The 14,089-nt window shown below is 45.4% G+C and overlaps 1 protein-coding gene across 4 annotated transcripts in view; it reads right to left on the reverse strand.

Annotated features, from left to right (window-relative positions):
* LOC110529643 overlaps positions 1-14,089 on the reverse strand; it is a 44,174-nt gene that overhangs the window by 7,926 nt on the left and 22,159 nt on the right. The window lies entirely within an intron of this gene.

A 14,089-nucleotide genomic window follows, 5' to 3' on the forward strand; every position in this document is an offset into this window, starting at 1 on the left:
GCAAAAGTGGCGTTTTGTGATGGAGACGTGACTGAGGATGTGTTCCCGAAACTTCTCTATTCCGGTTGTTTTGTTGCTGTTAAACGTGTGTTTTGTAGCCTGAGAGTTTACCCAGGATCGGATCCACTCTTTGCGTCCGTGGACTACTCCTCTCTATTCTTCGTGGCCTTTCTCCGCTGGAGATCTGTTGGCGGATTGGATTGTCTGACTGACCGACTGACTACCACCTTTTTTGTATACGGTATTTCATTTGTTTTGATATGATGTATACGGTGATGAGTTATGTAGTTAGATGTAGTTGAGGAATTAGTAAGAGCAGATACGCTTTAAAGTTCTGTGGTAAAATGGTTATATTGATTGTATGATTTAATACTGGGTTTACGCTACACGGAATGAACGGACCAACATTGCGTGACAAGTCACTTGAGTTCACTGAACTCCTTACCGGGCGGGACTCTTTTTAGGCCCGAGGTACAGGACATTTCTGGAGGAACCAGAACTCATTGTGTTATATTATTATGTGTGTGTAATCCATTGATGTTGCTAATACAACCCACGCAAAAGAATAGTTGTTTTTGAAGTTCTTTCAATGTTTTAAGGGTTTATGAAAAGTTGATTTCCCTTCTGACGTTTACATAAGTCCTTTGTATGGTGTAGACTTGACGGACCAGATGGGACTCATTCCCTCCCAAACAACAAAAGGAGAAACCAATGTTTTCTCTGGTAGGCACAACCTACCTGGCACCCCTATAAAAAAATAACCTCAAGTCAAAACCGTTACATAAAAAATGGCACCCCAGATGGGACAGCACAACATTGAGAACTAACCAAAGCAAATCTTTTTTGTGTGGAATTAAAACAATGGATTCACCCCAAGATAATGTGCTCATCCATGTCATACCTGTCAATGGGAATATACAGGGCCATTCTGACCATCAAGCTGACAATACAAATCATAATGTGAATGGAGATAATGGAGTTGATTTGGGCCAGAGCCCTGGGAATCTGAATGCTCGGTCTGAACCACAGGCCACAGGTCTAACCAGTTACTCACTTATTGACATGGATCTGTGTGGAAGTACTGAGCTAGCCCTCCCTCTGACACCCAACCTTCTTCCATTGTCTGGTTTATCTCCAGAGGTGGGAGTCTTACAACTTCAAGGTGACATCCTTGATATCCGTCGGACTCAACAACATCTCCAAACTCTTATCCACGATAAATTTAAATGTCTGAGGGAAGAGCAACAACAGAGTGCCATGGAATTCAGAAACTCACTGAGCACTCTAACCCACACACTGACAGAGCTCAGTGAGAGTGGAAGACGGGAAATTACTGGTGCCATGGACAGGCAGTTTGACTACCAACGAAACCAACTCACTGCCACTCTCCAATGGCGCCTGCAACATCATCACACTGAGGTCCTCAAGGACGTTAATTCTGTTTTTTCTCCCATGGTTAACACTGTAGACCACTTGCAAACAGAGCTCTCTAATTGTGTTAAAATGTTGGATGACGTGTCTGTGGACATGGCCTCCATTAAGCACAACTCCTTACACAGAGTTTCTCTAGTGTCCACTTCTGTTCAGGCCACTGAGGGCCAAGCTGGCACCTCTGAAGAGCCAAGACAAGGCCATGCTACAGCCACCCCTTGCAGGATGCAATCCACCATGCATCCTGGTGTTCATTTTCATTGTCCGATAACGCCCTCCCCCTCTACTTCCTCAATCCCTCCTAGCTCGTTTGTTCATGGTGATTTGAGTAGATGTCATGTGGGGGCGATGCCCATTAAATTGCAATTTCCCACCTTTGGGAAAAAAGATGACAGTCCTGATCCGCTAATGTACCTAGAAAGATGTCGTGACTTTCTTGCCCTCAATCCCCTGGCTGACGAAGAACTCCTTGCCACATTGAGGAATGTGTTGCATGGGACAGCTCGAGACTGGTGGGATGTGGCACGTCTCACCACTACCTCCTGGGCTGACTTTGAGGCCAAGTTTTCATCTGCATTTCTGTCTGAGGACTACACAGATGAGTTGGCAGACAGAGTCAGGAATCGAGTACAAAGAGAGAAAGAGAGTATCCGTGACTTTGCATACGGTTACCACTCCCTGTGCAGAAGGTGGAAACCTGGCATTGAGGAGGAAGAGGTCATTAAATTGATTTTGAAGAACATCAACCCACTACTAGCCAGTCAACTCCGAGAACGAGTCACCACTGTCGATGGACTGGTTCGCTTGGGACAGCAGTTTGAGAAGGACAGAGAATGCCAACAGCAATATGACCAAAGAAAGAAACAGACACCCAAACCGTTACCCAAGACAGACCATCAACAACAGCCAGAGTCTCAAGCCATGACCCCTCTCATGTTCTGTTGGAGATGTAGCCAAAAGGGACATTCTTCAGCTACATGTCCAAGACCGTATCAAGAAAACCCTTCCAGAAACCACAAATCACAACAGGCCAACACGCCTAACTCTCTTCGCAGGAATGACCATCCTTCTCTGGGTGCTTTAACCAGAGCTGAAATCCCAAGAGTCACTGCCTACGCCCCCCCATCGACATCCCCTTCCTTTCAGTTCATACCGCACCAACTGGTGTTACCCCTGTCCATAGGCCCATGGACAGGAAGAGCCATCCTGGACACCGGGTCATCCTACACACTGCTCAATGAGAAACTGTGGAAGGAGGTTAAAGGTCTGCAATACAACTTGAAGCCGTGGACAGAAGGTCCACTCTATCTGGCTGATGGTGAGGCTAAACGACCACTTGGATGGAGTGAGGTAGAGTTCCGCCTGTGTAACCGCTCCTATATGATTCCTTCGGTTATCCTACAAACCAAGAACCTTGCTTTTCCTGTCGTGTTGGGAATTGATTTCATGTACTTCAGTGGTGTCCAGATTGATATCGCACACAATTGCTACTGGTTTCCATACAATCCGAGCAAGAAGCATTTCTTCCAATCAGAAGCTACGAAGTTACATGATTGGGGTTCAAATGTGGCAGTCTTCTCTGCCGTTGCTCCGTTACCACTAACCCTTGATAATCCTTCTGACGATCTCCTTTTACAGGCTGTAAGAAGAGCTCAGCTGGAACATCCAGAGGAGTTAAGGCTGTTGGAACAGCTGCAGAATAATGCTGATGTATGTACTTCAAGGCTAGGACGCACCGGGCTCCTGAAGCACAAAATATTCCTTACACAGGAAATGCCGATCAAGCAAAAGCCATATCGTTTGTCCCCAGCGAAGCTAATCATCCAAAAGGGACTCATTAATGATATGTTAACACAAGATATAATAGAACGTTCCTCCTCTCCTTGGGCTGCTCCTGTTGTCCTCATCCAAAAAAAGACTGGTGGTCTTAGATTTTGTGTGGACTATAGGAAGACCAACAATGTTTCCCAGACTGATGCCTATCCTTTTCCTACCATCCACGAGATCCTGGAGTCATTGTCTGGCGCTGTTGTGTTCACTACCCTTGACCTCAATAGTGGTTATTGGCAAGTTGAGATGGACCAGGAAAGCAAGGACAAGACTGCTTTTGTCTGTGCTGAGGGCTTGTTTTCCTTTAAGGTGATGCCTTTTGGATTAAAGAATGCACCTGCCACTTTCCAAAGACTGATGGAGATTGCGTTAGGTGAGCTCAAAGGGAAGATCTGTTTCGTCTACCTGGACGATATAATTATCTACTCCCAGAACAGAGAACAACACTTTCAAGATCTTCAAGCAGTGTTGGACAAGCTAAGAGAAGCTGGTCTGACCGTGAATATGAAGAAGAGCAACTTCTGCCAAACTTCCCTGAAGTTCCTTGGCCATATTGTGTCTTTCGACGGCATTCATGTGGATCCTGAAAAGACCAAGGCGGTACAAGATTTTCCTGTGCCAACCACACTCAAGGCCCTTCAACGGTTCCTTGGGATGGCTGGATGGTACCATCGGTTTGTGTCGAACTTCTCCCAGGTGGCAGAACCCCTCAACGCGTTGAAGCGAAAAGGAGTGAAATTCCTATGGACGGCAGAGTGCCAGACATCCTTTGAAACCCTGAAACGACACCTCGTCACACCTCCCATTTTAGGTCATCCCAACTTTGATTCCCCTTTTGTTGTTTACACTGATGCAAGTGATGTTGGACTTGGTGCTGTCCTAGTCCAACAGACTGGACTTGGCACTGAAGAAGTGCTAGCGTTCGCCAGTCGGACATTGAATGGAGCAGAACGGAACTACTCCACAACCGAGCAAGAGTGCCTTGCAGTTGTCTGGGCTTTGGAAAAGTGGAGGTACTACCTGGAGGGAAGACACTTCACTGTGGTCACTGACCATTCCTCCCTTGTGTGGGTGTTCAAGACCAACAAACCAAGCACCAGACTCATAAGATGGGCTCTACGGTTGCAAGAGTTCACCTTTGCAGTAGAATACAGGAAAGGAAAATACAACACTGTTCCAGATGCCTTATCCAGAGCTCCTGCTTGTGGCAACGGTGGCCCGCATCTTACATGTGCTACTGTCCTGTCAAGCAGTCGAGACTCGCCCAAAGCAGACTTTCCCATCTCTGATGAGACCATATGGAAAGCCCAACAGGATGATCCAGAAGTACAGGCTTTGTACCAGACTATCCTGGAAGATGGAGAAAAGATGGTCAATCCTACCACAAAGCTGACCATCCTGGAAGACAAAGTCTACCGTGTTGTACAACTACCACACAGAACCCTCTACCAATTGTACATACCTGAAACTCTACGCCTACAACTGCTTCAACATTTCCATGAAGACCCATTAGCTGGTCATTTGGGCAGGTTCAAAACCTACAAGCGGTTGCAAGCGTTACTGTACTGGCCACATCTGAGCATGGATGTGAAGTCACACATCCGAAACTGTCAGGTTTGTCAAATGTACAAACCAGAAGGTAGAAAGCCTGCTGGCAAGTTGCAGCAAACGGTGGTTACCCGACCTTGGGAAATGCTAGGAGTGGATTTGATGGGTCCATTTCCTAGAAGCTCCAATCAGAATGTGTACATGCTTGTGTTTGTTGATTATTATTCAAAGTGGGTGGAACTCTTTTCCCTGCGTCAGGCCACAGCAAGGACCGTCTCTAACATCCTTACGAAAGAGATCCTGACTCGCTGGGGAGTGCCTGATTACATCCTGTCTGATCGAGGTTCCCAATTTGTCTCTGATCTCTTTGAGGAGACCTGCCAAAGATGGAACCTGAGACAGAAGTTGACCACGGCCTATCACCCACAGACCAATCTCACTGAGCGAGTAAATCGAACCTTGAAGACAATGATTGCTTCCTATGTAGGGACCCAGCACAAACACTGGGACAAGCACCTTCACGAGTTTCGATTTGCCCTGAATTCTGCTGTGCAAGAGTCCACTGGAGTCACACCTGCAGAGCTGAACCTAAGTCGTCCCCTCCGAGGACCCTTGGATATGGTGCTACAGCCCCAGCAGATTACTCCAGACGCTGCTTGCTATGACCAGGTAGTCCATCTCCATGACTTGAGAGCTCTTGTCTCAAAGAACATGACCCAGGCTCGACTCAAGCAGAAGAGAAATTATGATAAGAACAGACGAGACATGCAGTTTCAGCTTCGTGATCGGGTGTGGCTTCGCTCTCATCCTTACTCGAAAGCTGAACAATTCTTCTCTGCCAAGCTCGCTCCTAAATGGCAAGGACCATATAGGATTGTGGAGCAGATGGGCCCTTTGAACTACCGAGTGGTGAAAGAGGACACAGGTGAAGATATGCGCGTTGTCCATGTCTCACGCCTTAAGGCCTGTTACCCCTCGGCTGAGGAATTGGAGGCGATTGAGCGCCGCAAGATCTTGGATATCTTTGAAGAGGAAAGTGAGGAGACTTTTCTCGGATTCCCAGACCCAGAAGTCTCACACCTTAAGGCCTGTGACCCCTCAGCTGAGGAGCGTGAGCTCCAAAAAGTCATGAACATTTTTGTAGAGGAAAGTGATGAGGAGACCTTTCTCGGTTTCCCCGAACAAGATGTGCCTTCCAGGGCAATGGTCGGCTTTTTCCAGGGGAGGGGGTGTGTGACGGCCCTGAATTATTTTGAGCCGTCTCAGTGCTTCTCCTTCCAATAGGGTGCTTTCCCTTTAATTCCCAATTAAATAGCCAGCATCAGCTGCGCAAAAGTGGCGTTTTGTGATGGAGACGTGACTGAGGATGTGTTCCCGAAACTTCTCTATTCCGGTTGTTTTGTTGCTGTTAAACGTGTGTTTTGTAGCCTGAGAGTTTACCCAGGATCGGATCCACTCTTTGCGTCCGTGGACTACTCCTCTCTATTCTTCGTGGCCTTTCTCCGCTGGAGATCTGTTGGCGGATTGGATTGTCTGACTGACCGACTGACTACCACCTTTTTTGTATACGGTATTTCATTTGTTTTGATATGATGTATACGGTGATGAGTTATGTAGTTAGATGTAGTTGAGGAATTAGTAAGAGCAGATATGCTTTAAAGTTCTGTGGTAAAATGGTTATATTGATTGTATGATTTAATACTGGGTTTACGCTACACGGAATGAACGGACCAACATTGCGTGACAAGTCACTTGAGTTCACTGAACTCCTTACCGGGCGGGACTCTTTTTAGGCCCGAGGTACAGGACATTTCTGGAGGAACCAGAACTCATTGTGTTATATTATTATGTGTGTGTAATCCATTGATGTTGCTAATACAACCCACGCAAAAGAATAGTTGTTTTTGAAGTTCTTTCAATGTTTTAAGGGTTTATGAAAAGTTGATTTCCCTTCTGACGTTTACATAAGTCCTTTGTATGGTGTAGACTTGACGGACCAGATGGGACTCATTCCCTCCCAAACAACAAAAGGAGAAACCAATGTTTTCTCTGGTAGGCACAACCTACCTGGCACCCCTATAAAAAAATAACCTCAAGTCAAAACCGTTACAATGTGACGTCTTAAACTGACTGTTTCAGAACAGCACCTTCGACAGCTGATTGAAATGGATCTGCCTGTACCTTGCATCGCCAAACTGCTTGTCACCTCAACACAAACCGACCAACACAGAATGCAGGAATACAGTATTGTGGTGAGGAGAACATGCAGCCAAATGATAGACGAGGAGCTGGACAATCTGGTGGCCACAATCAAGACAAGTTCACCACAATTAGGATGGTGTAAGAACGTCTGAAAGCACTGGGTCATCAAGTCCAGTGGACCCGAGTGTGGGACTCAGTGCTTCGTGTAGATGCTGCAGGAATACAGGAAAGAGTGGCAGGACTTGGATGTGTTGTCAGAAGAACGTACTCTGTTCAGGCTCCTCTTTCCGTCATACATATTTGACAGGTCAAGGGAGCCCTCATCTTCCAAACTGTGTAGGACATTGTAAAACAGCCTTCACTTATTCTGTGTGCACTATGTATTCCTTCCACGCCTCCAAGCAGACCTAGACACCTTAACCAATGGATGGGATAAACATTCTCTGCACACCGAGCAAAATCTGACCCCCTACCAGCTATGGGAAATAGGACAAGCAGAGAATCCTGTCACCTTCCCTGGCAATGTGGAAGTATAAATTGAAAGTAGCCACTATGAAAATGTAATTAAGTCTTATCTAAAAAAAATGTAAAAATGGGTTGTTTGTAAATTAACATGATCTTCCATGTTCAGGATTTAAACAACTTGGTCGGGGACGATGCCTGCCTGTCGGAGGAGGAGGAGGAGCATGGCCAGGGAATTTTGGTCCCACCAGTGGAGTGCCCGCTGACAGAGCAGGATATGACACTGCTCAGAGCAGCCATCGACCCAACCTCACCATCGAGACTATATGGACAAGATATTTATGCATCTGTTTTGAACTACGTGCTGCTACTTATGGCTGAATGATCCTTAGACCTCTGCTGATACTGTCTCAAGGAATAACCGTCTAGTCCAGTAATTCTAAAATGCTGCAATGTTATGTAATGTGGTCGCAGCAAAATTATAACAAATGGTTGATTTTGATTGGCCACTAATGTTGTGGAAAATTTTATAATTGCATAATAGATCAATCTTTAATCAAGCAGCTGCAGGGGAGATCTGATTTCACAGGGAAGTACTCGAGGAGTAAATGGTGACATGTCCGGTGTTATAGTGGGAGGTGATCAGATATTGTTACACAACAGTTATTTTATACAAGCAACAGTTCCAGAACACAATGGCCTTGTTTTAGTGTGCAGACATACCAGGAGTCTATGAAAGGCATGACATCAGTCTAACACAGAACAGGCTACAGAACAGCTCACCCCGAATTCGAATCAATGTTTATCTAAATGACTAAATGGAGATGTTTGAATACAAAAGAGATGCAGTCATTAAATGTTCAAACTTTTCATTTTTATGGGGAAAAGTGATCCTTTTGACAAAAAATAAACCTTCAAATAGAAAAAATCGACACTGAATTATGTGATACATGTAACGTCAACTCAGCAAAAAAAGAAACGTCCTCTCACTGTCAACTGCGTTTATTTTCAGCAAACTTGTGTAAATATTTGTATTAACATAAGAATATTCAACAACTGAGACATAAACTAAACAAGTTCCACAGACATGTAACTAACATAAATTTAATAATGTGTCCCTGAATAAAGGGGGGGTCAGAATCAAAAGTAACAGTCAGTATCTGGTGTGGCCACCAGCTGCATTAAGTACTGCAGTGCATCTCCCCCTCATGGACTGCACCAGATTTGCCAGTTCTTGCTGTGAGATGTTACCCCACTCTTCCACCAAGGCGCCTGCAAGTTCCCAGACATTTCTGGGGGGAATGGCCCTAGCCCTCACCCTCCAATTCAACAGGTCCCAGATGTGCTCAATGGTATTGAGATCAGGGCTCTTCGCTGGCCATTGTCATGCTGTAGGGTTGTGTCAGGATGAGCCTGCAGGAAGGATACCACATGAGGGAGGAGGGTGTCTTCCCCGTAACGCACAGTGTTGAGACTGAGCTTGTTGTCATTGCAGGCAGTCTGATGATGCTGTGACACACCGCCCCAGACCATGACGGACCCCCCACCTCCAAATCGATCCCGCTCCAGAGTACAGGCCTCAGTGTAACGCTCATTCCTTCGACAATAAACGCAAATCTGACCATCACCCCTGGTGAGACAAAACGGCGACTCATCAGTGAAGAGCACTTTTTGCGAGTCCTGTCTGGTCCAGCGACTGTGGGTTTGTGCCCATAGGTGATGTTGTTGCCGGTGATGTCTGGTGAGGACCTGCCTTATAACAGGCCTACAAGCCCTCAGTCCAGCCTCTCTCAGCCTATTGCCGACAGTCTGAGCACTGATGGAGGGACTGTGCATTCCTAGTGTAACTCGGGCAGTTGCTGTTGCCATCCTGTACCTGTCCCGCAGGTGTGATGTTCGGTTGTACCGATCCTGTGCAGGTGTTGTTACACGTGGTCTGCCACTGCGAGGACGGCCAGCTGTCCGTCCTGTTTCCCTGTAGCGCTGTCTTAGGCGTCTCACAGAACGGACATTGCAATTTATTGCCGGCCACATCTGCAGTCCTATAATGCCTCCTTGCAGCATGCCTAAGGCACGTTCACGCAGATGCGCAGGGACCCTGGGCATCTTTCTTTTGGTGTTTTTCAAAGTCAGTAGAAAGGCCTCTAGTGTCCTAAGTTTTCCTTAATTAATGAATATGGACCTGTGGAACGGTCGTTAAGACACTAACAGCTTACAGACGGTAGGCAATTAATTTGCCTACCGTCTGTAAGCTGTTAGTGTCTTAACGACCATTCCACAGGTCCATATTCATTAATTGTTATCTTTGAAAGACAGGGTCCTGAAAAAGGGACATTTCTTTTTTTGCTGAGTTTAGAAACAAAAGTGATGCAATTAAGCACATCGAGTAATGAGTATGTTCTGTGTTCACATGTAAAAGCATTATCAAAAGTAAACACTTTATCTGCCTTTCCAATGAAAACTAGTTTGAAAATTCTTAACATTTTAACATTTTCTGGATGATGCACCATGCTGCCTTGTTGAAAACATGACTGACACATCATGGGCCATAGACCGGTGGTGACCTGCAACTCAGCAGAACCGAATCTGAAATGTGTGTGAGCGAGTGAGTGCGAGAGTTATGATATTCATTGATCTGGCCAAGGCTTTCGACTGTCAATCACCACATCCTCATCGGCAGACTCGACAGCCTTGGTTTCTCAAATGATTGCCTCGCCTGGTTCACCAACTACTTCTCTGATAGAGCTCAGTGTGTCAAATCGGAGGGTCTGCTGTCCGGACCACTGGCAGTCTCTATGGGGGTGCCACAGGGTTAAATTCTTGGACTGACTCTCTTCTCTGTATACATCAATGATGTCACTCTTGCTGCTGGTGAGTCTCTGATCCACCTCTACGCAGACGACACCATTCTGTATACTTCTGGCCCTTCTTTGGCCACTGTGTTAACAACCCTCCAGGCAAGCTTCAATGCCATACAACTCTCCTTCCGTGGCCTCCAATTGCTCTTAAATACAAGTAAAACTAAATGCATGCTCTTCAACCGATCGCTGCCTGCACCTGCCCGCCTGTCCAACATCACTACTCTGGATGACTCTGACTTGGACGTGGACAACAACAAATACCTAGGTGTCTGGTTAGACTGTATACTCTCCTTCCAGACCCACATCAAACATCTCCAATCCAAAGTTAAATCTAGAATTGGCTTCCTATTTCGCAACAAAGCATCCTTCACTCATGCTGCCAAACATACCCTTGTAAAACTGACCATCCTACCAATCCTCGACTTCGGCGATGTCATTTACAAAATAGCCTCAAATACCCTACTCAACCAATTGGATGCAGTCTATCACAGTGCCATCCGTTTTATCACCAAAGCCCCATATACTACCCACCATTGAAACCTGTACGCTCTCATTGGCTGGCCCTCGCTTCATACTCGTCGCCAAACCCACTGGCTCCATGTCATCTACAAGACCCTGCTAGGTAAAGTCCCCCCTTATCTCAGCTCGCTGGTCACCATAGCATCTCCCACCTGTAGCACACGCTCCAGCAGGTATATCTCTCTAGTCACCCCCAAAACCAATTCTTTATTTGGCCGCCTCTCCTTCCAGTTCTCTGCTGCCAATGACTGGAACAAACTACAAAAATCTCTGAAACTGGAAACACTTATCTCCCTCACTAGCTTTAAGCACCAGCTGTCAGAGCAGCTCACAGATTACTGCACCTGTACATAGCCCACCTAGAATTTAACCTCTTTCCCTACTGTATTTATTTTATTTATTTATTTATTTTGCTCCTTTGCACCCCATTATTTTTATTTCTACTTTGCACATTCTTCCACTGCAAATCTACCATTCCAGTGTTTTACTTGCTATATTGTATTTACTTTGCCACCATGGCTTTTTTTGTCTTTACCTCCCTTCTCACCTCATTTGCTCACATCGTATATAGACTTTTTTCTACTGTATTATTGACTGTATGTTTGTTTTACTCCATGTGTAACTCTGTGTCGTTGTATGTGTCAAACTGCTTTGCTTTATCTTGGCCAGGTTGCAATTGTAAATGAGAACTTGTTCTCAACTTGCGTACCTGGTTAAATAAATAAAGGTGAAAGAGTAATTTACCGATTTTTGGCCGAATTGATCAATCATCAAAATTGGGTAGACCCTATGATGGGTTGGGTATGGAAAGCAAAATGACACATTTCCTGGATTCTGGGACCATTGATATGCACCTGGCCATCTCCTGGTTACTGGAGGAATGCAACGGTCTCTGGGTCTGTCCCTGCACCTCTGTCTGCTGATGATGCCCCTGACCATGCAATGGATGCACCTGAGCTTGTTGATGCGGTGGCACTGGACTCTGACCCTGATTAATAGTCTGGGTCTGCACAGAGATGAGGCTGTGTGCAGCTGAAACTACCTCTGAATACTCTCTGCTGAACACAAGGTGAACATCAGCTGGATATAGAGACAAGGGAAAAGCATTAACTGACTTGACCAATTTTGAATGTCTCTAGCTTAAAAATCAAGATAGTCCAGAACATTTTGCTGAGGGTAATTCAGATACAATCAGATATGTATGACGAGTTTGAACGTATGCTTTCAGTAAACCACGTAGCTGTCCATAAAGGGCGAAATGTGATTTCAATCTCATGATGTAAGAGTGTTACCTAGCTAGCTAACTTGAGACATTCGTGATGGGACTAAAATCACAATGGCCTATTTCGACGTGACTTGGTTTAATAAAAACATATGGACAACCCTACGGCTGGCAGTGGCTAGCTACAGACCGGCAGTGACTAGCTACAGGCATGTAGTGTCTAGCGATTCAGTCCATTTGGCTAGCTTGTCAGACATTTAAGCCAGCCGACTAAACTATAGTTAAGTAACTTACTTCAAAATTGTCACGGGTCAATATACACTGAATAAATATATAAGTGCAACATGTAGTAAAAGATCCCCAAAAGTTTTCATCCACACAAAAAACATATTTATCAAAAACATTTGTGCACAAATTTGCTTACATTCCTGTTAGAGAGCATTTCTCATTTGCCAAGATAATCCATCCGCCTGATAATCCATCCGCAATTGCGGCATGTCAAGAAGCTCATTAAACATCATGATCATTACACAGGTGCATCTTGTACTGGGGACAATAAAAGGCAACTAAAATGTGCAGTTTTATCACACAACACAATGCCACAGATGTCTCACATTTTGAGAGTGCATGCAATTGGCATGCTGACTGCAGGAATGTCCACCAGAGCTGTTGTCAGAGTTGAATGTTAATTTTTCTACCGTAAGCCGCCTCCAACATTGTTTTTAGAGAATTTGGCAGTACGTCCAACCAGCCTCACAACCGCAGACCACATGTATGGCGTTGTGTTGGCGAGCGGTTTGCTGATGTCAACGTTGTGAACAGATTGCCCAATGGTGGTCGTGGGCAAGCACAATTGCATTTTATCAATGGCAATTTGAATGCACAAAAATACTGTGACGAGGCATTTTCTTTTTAAGGAAACTGTGACCAACTGATGCAGCATATACAGTGCATGAATGGAAAGTATTAAGACCCCGTGACATTTTCCACATTTTGTTACGTTACAGCTTTATTCTAAAATGGATTTGATTGTTTTTTCCCCCTCATTAAACTACACACAATACAGCATAATGACAAAGCATAAACGGGTTATTAGAAATTGTTGCTAATTAGTATCGCATATAGGAATTCAAACCTTTTACTCAGTACTTTGTTAAAGCACCTTTGGCAGCGATTACAACCTCAATTTTGGGGGGGGGGATATTATGCTACAAGCTTGGCACACCTGTATTTGGGGAGGTTCTCCCATTCTTCTCTGCAGATCCTCTCAAGCTCTGTCAGGTTGGATAGGGAACGTTGCTGCACAGCTATTTTCAAGTCTCTCCAGAGATGTTCGATTGGTTTCAAGTCCAGGCTCTGGCTGGGCCACTCAAGGACATTCAGAGACTTGTCCAGAAGCCACTCCTGCATTGTCTTGGCTGTGTGCTTAGGGTTGTTGTCCTGTTGGAAGATGAACCTTCACCTCAGTCTAAAGTCTTGAGTGCTCTGGATCAATGATCTCTCTATACTTTGCTCCGTTCATCTCTGCCTCAACCCTGACTAGTCTCCCAGTCCCTGCCACAGAAAAACATTCCCACAGCATGATGCTGCTATCACCATGCTTCACCGTAGGGATGGTGCCAGATTTCCTCTAGACATGACACTTGGCATTCAGGGCAAAGAGTTCAATCTTGGTTTCATCAGACCAGAGAATCTTGTTTATCATGGTTTGAGAGTCTTAAGGTGCCTCTTGGCAAACTCCAAGTGGGCTGTTGTGCATTTTACTGAGGAGTGGCTTCCGTCTTGCCACTCTAACATAAAGGCCTGATTGTTGGAGTGTTGCAGAGATGGTTGTCCTTCTGGAAGGTTCTCCCTTCTCAACAGAGGAACTCTAGAGCTCTGTCAGAGTGACATTTGGGTCTTGGTCACCTCCCTGACCAAGGCCCTTTTCCACCGATTGCTCAGTTTGGCCAGCTCTAGGAAGAGTCTTGGTGCTTCCAAACTTCTTCCATTTAAGAATGATGAAGGCCACTGT

Source organism: Oncorhynchus mykiss, chromosome 8 (assembly GCF_013265735.2).
Source record: "Oncorhynchus mykiss isolate Arlee chromosome 8, USDA_OmykA_1.1, whole genome shotgun sequence".
NCBI classification, from domain to species: domain Eukaryota; kingdom Metazoa; phylum Chordata; class Actinopteri; order Salmoniformes; family Salmonidae; genus Oncorhynchus; species Oncorhynchus mykiss.